At 33.2% G+C, this 14,554-nt stretch overlaps 1 long non-coding RNA gene across 1 annotated transcript in view; it reads left to right on the forward strand.

Moving 5' to 3' along the window:
• The window catches only part of LOC309632549, a 428,412-nt gene that overhangs the window by 37,729 nt on the left and 376,129 nt on the right, over positions 1 to 14,554 (forward strand). Inside the window, exon 1 of the long non-coding RNA XR_014246974.1 lies at positions 1 to 9,362. This exon is cut by the window's left edge and continues 37,729 nt beyond it. This is a non-coding gene — a long non-coding RNA (uncharacterized lncRNA). The remainder of the gene's footprint in view (positions 9,363 to 14,554) is intronic.

Below are 14,554 nucleotides of genomic sequence, written 5' to 3' on the forward strand. Positions count from 1 at the left end.
GGATTGTGCACTGGAGCTGTTGTTTACAACATGATTTGGGCTAATTAAAAATTATAATACATAAAAACTCAGGGAGAGCTTAGCAAAGAAAGCGAAGTTAAATCCTAATGCTGTTTAATCAAGCACGAAGTCATGAGATCTTCTAAAAAATATTTTGAGCCTCTGATAATATTCATATTAGAACATTTACTACAAACCTATCATATTCCTAGACATAGAAAAAGATCATGAAGTATATCATTTTGGACTTTAAAGTTGTTTTTAAAAACTCAACACAATTGAGACATCTTTCCTGTAACTAAACTGATTTACACTGCAAAAGTTATGAAGTCAGAATCATATAGGGCAATTATATTTCTTATGTCTCTCAAAATTTGGGCTACCATCCTAATGTTATGTATGCAAGTAATGTTTTCTTTTTCCCATTAAAGGATACTTATTATGTAATTTGAGGCCATCTAGTAATATTACCCTATGGTTATTTCCAGAAAACATAATAAAACTCTAATATTTGAGTTAACACAACATATTCTCATCATCATTTTTACCAAGCAAAATTTTTAATCTTAACTGCTGTTTGCTCCTTCTCTCTCTCTCTTCCCGCCTCCCATTTCATTTCATTTTATTTTTTTGGTTCACTGCCATCTCCTAAAAAAGAATGGTGCTGAAAAGAAGGAACTCTGTATCAATAGTTGGGGACTTGGTTTATTGAATATTACTTTCTTAATATGCCAAAAGTTGATATTTTAAGTAAAACCATTTCTCTATTTTCATTATAGATCTATGGATTAATATAATAAATACAGAGAGGAATTGTATGCAAGTTGTGAAAAGAAAATAGAATTTTGAGCAAGGGGGGGCATTTTTAGTTGTGATAGTTTTATGAGATACTATGCATTCCAATGACTCTCATAAATCCAGGAATTCAAGCGTGGCACAGTGAGTTCAGATAAGATCCACAAGTGAATGACTAATTTTTTAAGCAAGTGCAACTTATATTACTATTGCAATAAACAGAGTTATTACCAGCAGAGTGAGGCAATTTTGCAGCCTTTTTAGTAAACTCTCTTTCCATTTCCTGACCTTTTAAAATCCATGTAAACAAGTGAAAGATATTTCAGGACAGATTGCATGCATCCCCCCTTTTTTTTTTTTAACACTCACGGTCTTTTGTTCATTCTAGAAGAAAGGGTTTAAATCTAGAGTGCTATTGGCAATTAATGAGACTCGTTCTTGATAACAGTGCTTAGCAGAATTAGTTTCTTTTAAGATGCTTAATTGCAAATTATTCTTCAACACTAAAAGAATATGCTAAATCAAAGCCCTTGTTTCTGTGTTTTTATTTTTCCTTTTCACCAGCACTGCAGAATTAATTTAAGCACATTTTACCAAAACTTTAAACAGGGAAACAGTTTACTTTTCTCTCAGAGTATTGTTTAAGTGAAATGTGAAGGAATGTTCGTGTGTGTGTGTGTGTGTGTGTGTGTGTGTGTGTGTGTGTGTGAGAGAGAGAGAAAGTTCCCAGAGTTCTTTGAAAAATATCAACATCTGATAAAAACACTTAAATGAGATAGTAGTAGCAATCCAAAAAAGTAATTCACCACATGTTTTACGGCATAAGTGCAATTTCTAAGAGGAGAGGAAAGAGTAGTCCTCAAATGTTGGCATGAATGTAAGCTGTCAAAACAGGAAATGCATCTAGAGGAAAGACTGCCTTCAAAAAGCTGGGCAAAAGGATGAGATAAAGTAATGAGGTGTGACTGACATTTCATACTGAGATTCATCATGTTGTCACTACAACAATCAAAAGTTGACTCTCTTGGGGTACGACGCCAGGTGTGCAATAGCTAGTTGATTGATCTCTACTATTTATCTTACAGTAAACAAGAGGGGATAAGGAGGTTTTCTGCCCAACTCCACTTTTACTTGATTTACAACCCTGACTAACCTTATTAGACATAGGTAAAGCGTCACTAATTGCAGGCATCAACTTGGAAGGTGAATGACCAAGAATAATGTGTTTGACCAATTAACTGACTATCACATTTTTAACTTATCCATAAGTGCAATAAAAGCAACATCTTCCCCATTTTAACCTACTCACTTGCTTCTTCTGTAACATAGTCGCAGTTATTCATGAAAAAGAAAAAGAGAACTACTTAGAATAGTTTCAAGATGATTCAAATATTAACTAGGAGTCTGATCAAGAGTTTCTTAATTAAGGTTGCTGTTGCCTTAGAATAAGCCTGTCTACAATACTTACAGTACAGCCAATATACCTTAATGAATGAGCATGAAATAGTTTAAAGAATACTGTCAAAGGAAAATCAATACAATATTCAAAGGGACTGAACCATCTTTCTCCTTACTACATATTAACCTTGCATATAAATTCAATTGAACTTAAAAGTATAATTTGCTTTTGTCCTAATATTAAGTACTCAGAAATGTTTTCTCTTTATTCTGATTGCAAATTAGACTAGTATGCTCATAGTTGATTTCCTTTCAGATAGTATAAGGCTTTTCTCTTCATTTTCAAACAAAGGTGGAAAATCAGTGTAATTATAGCTCAGTGACACTTTTGTAATGGGGAGAGATGTAGATGATACTTTAGTTAATACCTGAAAAAATTAATTATCTATTCCATTAAAGAGGTTTCTCAATAATTTCCAAATGTAGAAACCATTTTTCTGTAAGCTTTACCTTTCAATTTCTGGCTCTATTTTGTGGCATCCACCACATGAATGGAAAAGCCAATTTAAAAAAAGAATATTCAAATATGTACTGAGCTTCTACCATGTGCCATGCCCTGTACTAGGTATTCTGAAAATAAAAGAAACATGAGATAATTATGCAAGCTATTCAAGGCAAGAGCAGTTATAATAAAATATTTTTGATAAAGAGATTTCTAATGAATTATACAAGCATTTTACTCTATTCTCTTAATTTGGTAGATGTCTTTATAAACGCAAGTCAGTATGAAAATGCATCTCCTATTGCCATAACATAGTCACTATGATTCATGAAAAAAAAACTGAAACAATCCTTTTTCCCTAACTTTCATTATATACCAAGTTATTCCAAAACATAATGGCTTGAAACAACCCATTATATTCACAGATCCTGTGGCTCAGGAACTCAAATAGGGCATAGCAGAAGTATATTTTTTTTGCTCTATGGTAGATGAGATCTCAACCAGAGAGACTCTAAAACTGTGAGAAATTTGTTGAATGGGCCTAGAACCATTTGCAGCTCATTCATTCCCATATCTGGCATTAGCCTGGGCTAACAGGAACACTAGGATCGCTGTTCAGAAGATCTGCATGTAGTATTTTTGTGGCTTGGCTTCCTCACAGCATGGTAGTTTCAGAATAGTAAGACTTCTAATATAGTAGTTCAGGGCTTCAATTGTGAATATTCCAGGGATCAATGTAGAAGATACAATTGTGACTGTATAAATAGAAAAATGAATAGCACAGCACCTTCAGCCATTTAAAAATATTAAACTGCTCCCTGAATACATTTAATTCCATTTATACCTATAATTTGCTCACTGCATCAGTTTGCACAATTTAAATCTTGGTTTGATTTCCCCCCTACATGGAAGTGACCTTTGGTATTCCTTGGTTCTCAAGTGAAACACATTTATCATGATGAATTAATAAGCTAGAATTCTAATTATAATTGATCACAAGTTAGTGTCATTGACCTCAGTCAAACCTTCAGTTTGCAATCACTTTGGGTGAGCAGAGGATTAGACCCTGGGTTCTGAGGTGATACCACCAAACTACTAACATCTTGCCTAAAGCAATGCTTTCCCTTGCTTTTTCACCTCTGTATATCAATACTCTAACTGTTGTAACAAATCAAAAGCATGTTTTCTGGGAATACATAGCCCATCTTTGGAAATATTTTTATACTTAGACACTTCCTCATATATTTACTCATTCTTATATATGTATGTGTGTGTGTATATATATATATATATATATATATATATATATATATATTTTAGCAACACCCCCCTTGTTACTTCTTATCACACAAAGAATAAAATCCAGTCTCTGTTCTTACAGCCTAAAAAGTCACGTGTGTGTTTTTGTTTTGGTTTGGTTTGTTTGTTAATATTTGAAAGTCGTTTTACCATTTGTCTCCTTTGATTGACTATAATCTACACAAGAACTGAGACATTCACTATCCTATACCTAGTCCTAAATCAGTACTTGTTTCATAGAAATAATTAAATATGTATAGTTTACATTGAATTAATCAATGTTTAGTCCAATTCAAGGGAAGACTAAGACTCTACTATCTTTAGGGACTTTAGGGTCATCTTTCAGAAGGAACAACATTTATTTATTTATTTACTTATTTATTTATTTAGTAGAAAAATGGAAGAAGACAATTTTAGAAGGCAAATAAATCTCATCGGTAACTTAAAAGACACTGGGTCAGATTTTCAATAGGAAATAAGTACAAGGACGTACGTGTTCAGGCAAATTAAAAACGTGGTTAAGCATTATGGCTGTAAGTTCAACTTTGTACTAATGTTCCCAAGTTTTAAACAGTAACTATTTAAGGGCGTTTTTATTTGCCAGTATATGATAATAGATTGAGCTTTGATGACAGCATTTGCACTAAATTCATTTAGGCAATCAATGATAACATGAGAAAGAATGATATCATGCATAAAGATGGGGCTAAGCTGAGAGCTATCATAAAGAAAGAATTAGCTAGTTCTGGTTCATGAGCTTGAGATGTCAGAAAAAATGAAAAAAACGAAAAAGGAAAAATTAATTCTACTTCCAGAGTCTGAGAGACTGTATCTCAGAATGGTCATGTTGGCAGAATGGGAAACCAGTTAAAAAAAAAAAGAAGAAAGTGCCAATTTTATATGAAAGATAATTAGTTTGCCTTGGAAATATGGACTTTTGAGAGAATACTCAAATGGAAATATTCTATTAAAAACTGAAAATATTTGAGTGTTGAGCTAAAGATGTATGTAGCTGCTTTGGTCAGATTTCTAAAGATGCCCTCCACCCAAAGATTGCTGATGCCTGGGTATTTAATGAAATAGTAATCTAGGTACTATGGTGAAGAGATTTTGCAGATGGAATTAAAATTACTAATCAATTCAGTTTAAGATAAGAAAAATATCCTGGATTACTCAGGTGGGCCCAGTTTTATCACATGAGTCAGAAGAGTCAGTCACAGAAAAATGCAACTTAAGAGAGAGGCAAAGGAGAGATGAGGCAAAGGTAAAGTCAGAGAGATTTGAAGCATGAGAATGACTCAACCCATTGTCGCTGACTTTGCATATAGAGAATGGAGGCCATGTTCCAAGGAATGGAAGACGTCTCTAAAAACTGAAAATGATCCCTGGCTAACAGCTAGCAGGGAAATGGGAACCTCAGTACTACAACTGCTTGGAACTGAATTCTGACGATATGTTAAGTCAGCGTGGAAAAAGGTTCAACACAGAGCTTCCAGGAAAAAATGCAGTCCTGCTGACACAGTGACTTCATGAAGCCAAGAACAAAGAACCAGCTTAACTACTTTGTGCCTAGACTTCTGACCTACAGAACTCTTAGATAAGAATGTGTGTTGCTTTAAGCACCTAAACCTGTAGTGATTTATTACGACAGCAATAGAGTTTCTACACAGCAGTGACTCAATGAATACCACTTAAGTGACAACGTAACTGAAGCACACAGAAAAGAGAGAAGAGTTTCTGGTTTAAGATTAAGCTTTGGGAGTCCTACTTAAAATGAGGAGATGACTGGAGAGAGTGGGGTCAGTGAAGTCACACCAAACAATGTGGAGGGAATGCATGGATGGTCAGTGATCAAAAGCACATTTGACAATTATAGGAACCATTCAGGGTCATGCAAATAGAGGCAGCTGAAAACAGGAGAGGATGATCAATAAGTTAATGTTACAGAAAAGTCAAGCAGGGCAAGGATGAAGAAAAGATCACTATTTGAGGAAATCATTGGAGCTGGAAATGAAATTTGAGGAATAAGAAAGGAGTGACAAAGAAATAGTTTGTGACAAGTATAGATTGCTTGCTTTAGGAGTTTAGATATATGAATGCATAGAACAGCGAGTCTGCAGGAGAAAAGGCAAGGAATAACTGAAATAAAAGTGACTTCAGTACAAAAGATGACCCTGTTTTACCAAAGAACTGTCAGTATTAATTACCACATGTTTACATTATGTTTTCATTAGGTGAAAGCGAAACCTTCTACTAATTCTTAAAGTGCTCACAAATGCACAGGGGGAGGCATGGTAGAAAGAAGAAATGCTGGAGCAAACTTCGATCTAAAAACCTGAGCAAGTCCTTAACATTCCCAAGTTTCAGCCTCCTCAGCAAACATGCAGGGCTAATAATACATGCTCATTAACTTATCATTACATGAGAAGATATGTGCAAATCACCTAGCATAGATTCAACAATCTGAACCAGCCCCAAAGGTTCCAAATTGTATACCACTCTTATGGTAAGGGCAACCTTAATGCCTGTCCCAGAGGTTTGAGAATTGAGAATATCAAATGGGTCTCCAGCTGGATAGAAAGCCAATTTTTGGTCTGGATAGTTTCTCTACTCTTCCAGTGGTTCCTAATAAATAAACTATATCACCAGCCTTCCTGAGTCTCCAGGGGGCAGTCTGCAGATCATGGGACTTGTCAGCCTCCATAATTTCATGAGCCAATACTTTATAACAAATCTCTTTACAATGCCTTATAATAAACAAACCAGTATCTTATATATATAATTCTCATATTCTCTCTCTCTCATATGAAAGATACAGATATAGATGTAGATGTAGATTTATAGATATATCCTATTAGTTCTGTTTCTCTGGAGAACTCTGACTAATGCATTTAGTGTCACTGAAATGTTGGGGAAAAAATGCATGGTAGCTTGTAAAATGGATCATATAAATGAAAAGAGAATTATTGAATTATTCTCTTCTAATATTTGTTAGGTTGAAAAAATTGCATGGGGTTCTTTCTACCTTCTCTAAGTCCAATCCTGTAAAAAATAAAACTAGAGGGAATTTGATATCCTAAATTTAACAATAAAACTATTTTTTAAAACACCTAAGAAAACAAAAGGCAGATGTGATGTGTCCATGTGGAGAAATGTAATAGTATAAATGATAACTGTCATATCAATGGAAACATATTGTAAAATGAAAAATATAAAAGCCTATTTACTAGAAAAAAAGGAACAGTTATTCAAGAAGACACCAAATCATAAATACATATGCAACCAACATTACAGCCTTGTACTATTTAAACACATTAACAGAAATAGAAAAATAGACAGATCTAAAATTTAAGTTGGATATTTCACATGAACCTGAAAACCTGCTGGCCAAATGAAAAGAAACACAAGCAAAGTGATACAAATAAGCAAGGAAATAAGGAATAAGTAGAGATGTACAAAGCAAATACCATGAGAAATAAACAATATACACCCATATATATCTTTTATGGAGATTATATATGATGCATATATAATATATACATATATATGCAACATATACTATATATGTCATATATATGCAACATATATACTGCATATAAATATAGATATCATATATGTTGCAGAGAAGAAAGGTCACATTTGAGAACACATGAAATATTCACAGAAGTCAGCTATGTATAAAGGCCATCATAGGAGCCATAATAACTAGAATAAATCAACATTATTCAGTGTAATAAAATTTAAAGCAAACAATAAAAATATAACAAAAGAAAGTTTAAAAAATCCTGGAAGCTAAAGGACATACACAAATAAATCTATTTTATACATAAAATAATATAAAAAATAAAAAATATTTTAAATTAAGTGACAATAAAATAACTACCAACCAAATTTGTGAGTCAAAGCAGTGCATAACAGAAACTTCATACTCTTAAATACATTTATCAAAAAATAAGAAAGAATGAAAACAAAAGAACTTAGTGTGTAATTTAAGAATCCAAAATGAGAGCAACAAAAGCAAAAGCAGAAGAATATGGAGGGGGAGGGGGAGGAAAAAAGAGGAGGATGCAGAGGAGGTTAAAGAGGAGGCAAAGGAAAAAAGAAGAAAGATATGACACAACTCCTGGAGAGATAAACATAACACTTTAAACTAAAAGCCTATTTATTTCAGTTCCTTTTTCTCAGTACCTCATGTCCAGATTTCATTAAAAAAAAAAAAAAATACTAGGCATACTAAAAGACAAAAAACACAGTTTGAAGAAACAGAAATGGCAATTATTTTGTAATTATCAGACCAGAAACGGAGGACTGTTAGAGAAGAAACAAATAAAGGTAAGATAAAATATATTCTTTTCCTTATTTTCTTAACTGATCTAATAGATAACAATTTATTCACACTTATAATAGCCACAATGTATTCTGTGATTACAGCTAATGGATAAGTGAAATGAATGAGAGCGATGTCAAATGGTGTTATTTAAAAGAGGACTTGGGTTAGTTGTAAATGTATATTGCAAACTTGAGGGCAATGATTAAAACAAGTTTAAAAAGAAGATAATTGATATGTAAGAGAGAAAATAAAATGGAATCGTAAAAAATGTTTATTAAATGCAGAGAAGACAGAAAAAGAATAGGAAAAAAAAGGAACAAAAGGCAACTAAACAGAAAACAGTAACAAGTATGACAGATATTAATCCAACTATATCAATGATTACTTTAAACATCAATGGTCTAAATACACTAAAAAAAGAAAGACTATCCACCAGAAACCCAGTTAAAATATAAACACACAGATAGATTAAAAGCCAAGGGATGGAAAAAGATACACCATGCGAACACTAAACAAACAAAAGCCAGAGTAGCTACATTCATCTCAGACAAAGCAGACTTCAGAGCAAGGAAAATTATCAGGAATAAAGAGGAGCATACTGACCACTGATGTTGAAGGATCACACTCAAAGCTAGAAAGAGACAGACAGACAGAGAGACACAGATTATGTGCAATGAAACAACAATCAAATTGAAAGCAGAATCATATTAGCAAGAATAGAGTCCAAAGACAATTGAATAACTTTTAAAAGACTGAGGAATAATAATAGCCAACCTAAACATTCTACAAGTATAAAAGTTATCACTTAAGATTAAGGATTAATTAATAATATTTTTCAGTGATACAAAGAATGAGTTAACTACTCAGAATTTTTTGTTGCTAAAAAATTAAAGAATATGTTTTAGGAAAAATAACGTGAATTAGTAAAATTAAATAAGGATTACCTATGACTAAATTTGAGGGAGAGAGTTGTTATAAAACAAGTTGTTATAAAACAAAACCCCTGAAAAATGTTGACGTAAAAACACAAAAACTAGAGTGGAGATACCAGAGTTCAAATAGTCGAAGATAAAGAAAGAAATTGATTACTCTTATATTTTGTCGTGTCAAGGAAGCATACTAAAAATTTAAGTGGAATTACTAAAAAACTAGAAATAAAATGTAAATCCCAAACTAATAAAGACTATGAACAGGAACAAAGAAGATCATCAGTCATCAAATAGAAAAAACAACAAAAAAGAAAAGGAATTTTAAAGAACACAGAATAAGAGACCAATAATAAATCTAAATATATCAATAAACATAATAAGCATGGTAGCTTACATTATTGTTCAAAATATTTGCTTCCCCTTCTCACAAGCTTGGCCATATGGTTTATTGAGTAACACAGAGAACTGAATTGTGAAATCAAACTCAGGTGAGTCAGACACTGTACCCAGTATCAAGCTCTATAATAATCTCAAGGATACAAATAATCAAGCGACTCAGATAAAGCAGAGAGAGTTCTGCGACATGCTGAGCAGCTCCCAGGTCCTTCCTTCCCACATTGAACATGCACTCTTGGCCAAGAATAGATAAGATGTCGAAGTCAGGTACATACATTATGTACATCAGAGAACGTTTTGTTTATGAATTATCTCCAATTTACCACCAGCTCATGTGATATTTTCCAAGAAGCCATACCTCATAAATCCATAGATTCTGTTTTTATTGACTATAAGCCATCTTTAGCCAGGGGCACCCCATTAAGAACTTTCCCTAGTTAATGACTCCCATTCTAGCAAATATTATTAGTGTATTTACCCAGAGATTCAGTTATCATGTTGTCAAGAAGATATGACCAGAAACTTCCTCTTGTTAAACAGAATGATTAAATCACAGGCTAGATTTTTTACTACGTTCTTCCATATTTACAATACTGTTTTTTGGGGAGAATTATATTTCCCTATGTCACTGAATTCAGGACTGTCCACGTACTTTGCTTTGGTAAATAAAATGTGTGTGAAAGTGAAGTGTGTCACTTCTGAGTAAAGTTTCAATACCAGCTTGTGGTTTGCCATTTATCTCTTTTACTCTGCCAAGAGAACATAAGTGTCCCAGAAAAGGTTACACTGTTATCCTTGGTTCCAAGTGAAAATGACATGATAGACATGTCGAGTGAGAAAGAATTAAACTCTTTGCTTTAAGTCACTGAACAGGTTGCTTTATTACTGCATCTGATTAGAGAGAATGAGACAGAGCAAAATTTTAGCATGCTGGAACCTAAAGAGAAAGACTGAGAGAAAGTCCCTGTGGCCATGGAACTCTAAGAATATTATTTTATCTCATTCAATACTATTTTTTTCCTGAGTGACACCATATTCCATCTTGGTTATACCCAGAATATCAGTAAATTATTGTATTGATAGTATCATAACAAACAATAGAATAGCCTGGGAGTGATTTATTGGTCAAGTGGTATTCATTGTAAAACCACAGTTAGGATCAGTCCTATGTATTTAATATCTTGCATCTGAATCTACAAAAATCTACTCCTTATTGTATATGCAAGAAACTCTCACAATGTAAACTCTGCATGAAGAGTTAATAGAAATTTCTCAGTACATAATAAAACTGCAAAAATTTCCAGTAACATAAAGGGAAGCCTCCTGAATTTTCAGCCTTTTTTCCTTAGTGCTGTAGGAATATAAGAAGAGTGAACAAATATTTTTTTCATACTGAAGTTCTTTGGTTTTCCATGGAAAATGTTCTGATATACCTATTCAAGTTGTAAGAAGGTCTTCATGATTTTTTAGATGAAACCTTGAATCTACATGACCACTCACATCAAAGGTATAGTACTTGACATAAGCATATATTTCAGATATAATTTGGTCATTTGTAAAATCTAACTCTACCCTTTAAGGCAAGTTAATATCAACATTCCAAGAACACATCTATGTGTAGAAAATAATTTTAAAATGAGTTCCTCTTAAGATTAAGTTTGACTCAATTTTAGTGACAGAAAACACCAAAATAATATTGACTAAAAATAAACGCTTTCTTTACTCATGTATAAATGAAAGCAGAAACTGTTAGAGTGTGAACTTCATGATTATAAATAAGAGAGATATACACTCTTTTTCTTAATGATCTGCCATCTTTGAATCATGGTTTCCATCTCATAGTCCAAGATAGCTAGTTTCGCTCAAACTATCACATCTGCCTTCCAGCCAGAAGGAAGGAGAAAAAAGATAGGAGAAGGACATTCCTCCCCTCTTTAAGTATATTTCCTGGAAGTTAAACACTACTTTTTTTCTACACGGATCCCATTGAGCAGAACAAATAGAAAGTCTAGCTACACAGAAGGCCTGGAAATACAGGTCCTATGCTGCACAACCATACATACAGCTGTCATTTGGGAGATCAATCGTTGAAGAAAATGAAAATAATATGTAAGGAGGAAAAACTACCTGCCTTAGGAATTCATTTGACTCTGAGAATTTGGATCATTTTCTTGTTTGGATAATTCCCCAGAAAAAAAATCACCAAAAAGATTTTGAACATTAAAAGAGATTTCTGAAATACTTGATAAAAGTAATACTAAAATTTCTTAGTATATTTCCAAACTAGATGGTAGTGCTGAATAGGTGAGCTACGTTTTCCCCTTATTTTGCTGACATTTCCTAATAACCTGACACATGTAGAAAAAAGATTCTGAAGATCACTTTGGATGGCTTCTTAAATGAAAAGCGTATAAGTTTGTTCAGGAATTAATTCTAAGCATCTAATAACGTTAGAGAAGGCAGTTAATTTCTTTGTCTTATTCAACGACATACACATATGATTCTCAACACTGCTTAACAACAAACAAAAAAGACAAATAGCCTATATTGAAAGATTATATTTTGTTCTTAATCTAAGCACATCAGATGGAATATCTCACTTACTACTGACGGATCATAAATAACTGCATTCTTCCCAGTGAGGTACATATTTTCAGGTACTTAATTTTATAGCTTAAATATATTTTTTATTTCTATGAAATTTATTTTTATATTTATTTATTTTTATTATTTATTTACTTATTTTTGGCTGTGTTGGGTCTTCGTTGCTGCAAAGGGGCTTTCTCTAGTTGCAGTGAGCGGGGACTACTCTTCATTGTGGTGCGCAGGCTTCTCACTGCGGTGGCTTCTCTTGTTGCAGAGCGTGGGCTCTAGGCGTGCAGGCTTCAGTAGTTGTGGCACACGGGCTCAATAGTTGTGGCTCGCGGGCTCTAGAGCACAGGCTCAGTAGTTGTGGCGCACGGGCTTAGTTGCTCCACAGCATGTGGGATCTTCCCGGACCAGGGCTTGAACCTGTGTCCCCTGCATTGGCAGGTGGATTCTTAACTACTCTGCCACCAGGGAAGTCCTACATTTATTTTAAATAAAGTAACAGTGTTTTATATTTATCGTGTTCATTTTTATGTTACTTTTTATCTAGTAAATTAATTCCATTATCCATTTTCAGTGGTGACATAAATTCCCTTTTAAAATACATTCATATAAATAAACTGAGCCATTCTGAATAAGTATATTAGGCATGAGTGGTAGTTGGATATGGCAAAAATGTGAATGTGTAAACAAATGACTGACATTTAGACAACATGGAGAAGTACTCATCCTTGAAACAACCTCTCATACATAGTACTTAAACTGATTAAACTTTTAGTGGTCATTGATATGCAGTAAGTTTGAGATGATATCTTTTCAAGTACACTTTTTCAATGTTCCATGTTAAAGGCAGAAACATGCGTTAACAGTCAATGAATTGTGAAGAAATTTATATAGAAAAATGAAACACCTAGTATCAGTAGACTATCCACTTTCACAAAGAGTTGATACAAAAAGTGCCACAGAGCCATATAATTTTTTTTCCAAATATTACTTAGTCCTTGATATAACACAGAGAAGAATGGGTGACTAAGGGGAGAATTCTATCCCTGAATTGCCTCAATTATTTTAGCTTGGAAACATATATGTTAAAGCAGTATTGATAAGTAATTATGAATCATGACACATGAATTATAATAAAACACCCATTTATCGTCTAACTTTTAGCAAAATAACTTGAGTCACTAGAAAATATACTGCTTGCAAGAGGTATGTCCTGGTTATTAAGTGTGTACTTTTGATAGTCTAAGCCTGCTACTGGCCATCATTCTACAACTAATTTGTAATGAATATACCTTAATAACATTTCTGTATCTGTTGGAAAAATCAATAGTAACAAATTTTTTTTAAAAAACTCTGCTTTACTTACCATATACTCAACAATAATAAAATATATTTTAAATTCTTCATATTCATAAACAAATTTATAACTTGATATATCAGCACAACACACACACACATTCCCCACCGTGGCCTGTATTTCTCAAACTGTTTTTGTTTTTGTTTGTTTATCAGTGCACTTTAGTATATTATAGTTTTGGTGACAAACTTAAAGCAATAAAGGGATTAAAACCACACAAAAATGTCAGGAATAACTAAAATACTGTCCTTACTACAGTACAACAATAACTCCTGGCGTCTATAAAAGCATCTCCAGTTGCTTATTTATTAAGCTTGATTATCTTTCACTGTGACAGAGTTTAAGTTAAAATCTTTATTTCACTGACCAAATTACAGCCTATGCTCATGGGGCAGAGGGATCATACGTTCTAATAAACACATTTTCAAGTATCTGGCTTCTATGCCTCATCGCTCATGTTTTAGCTCATCAGATATTGTCATATAACAGAATATATTCTCAACTTCAGCAATAATAAGCTTCACATATTCATCAAAAATGGTGCACACTATGAAGCCTTGGCAGGACATCAAAGAGCCACAGGACACTTTCTGACAACCACTAGCTCCAAAAACAGCATAGTTTGCTTCCACTGTGAATGGTCTATAATCTAATCTACATTCTTCTGACTAAATTAATATATTAGTACTCTATAGACATATTTGGTTTCCAATATGAATGTATTTTTTATTGTTCTTGGTTTTTTACTTGAATACTATCTACCTTCATATTTAAGAAGTAAAGCTGTTTTCCACTAGCTATCCTTGTTATAAAGCAGAAACTAACACACCATTGTAAAGCAATTATACTCCAATAAAGATGTCAAAAAAAAAAAAAGAAGTAAAGCTGTTAGTATGTCTACAGATATTTCAACATCACTTTATAAGATGTGTGGCATATCCAGCATGATACTCCAT

Source organism: Balaenoptera borealis, assembly GCF_965194805.1.
Source record: "Balaenoptera borealis genome assembly, chromosome: 7".
NCBI lineage: Eukaryota > Metazoa > Chordata > Mammalia > Artiodactyla > Balaenopteridae > Balaenoptera > Balaenoptera borealis.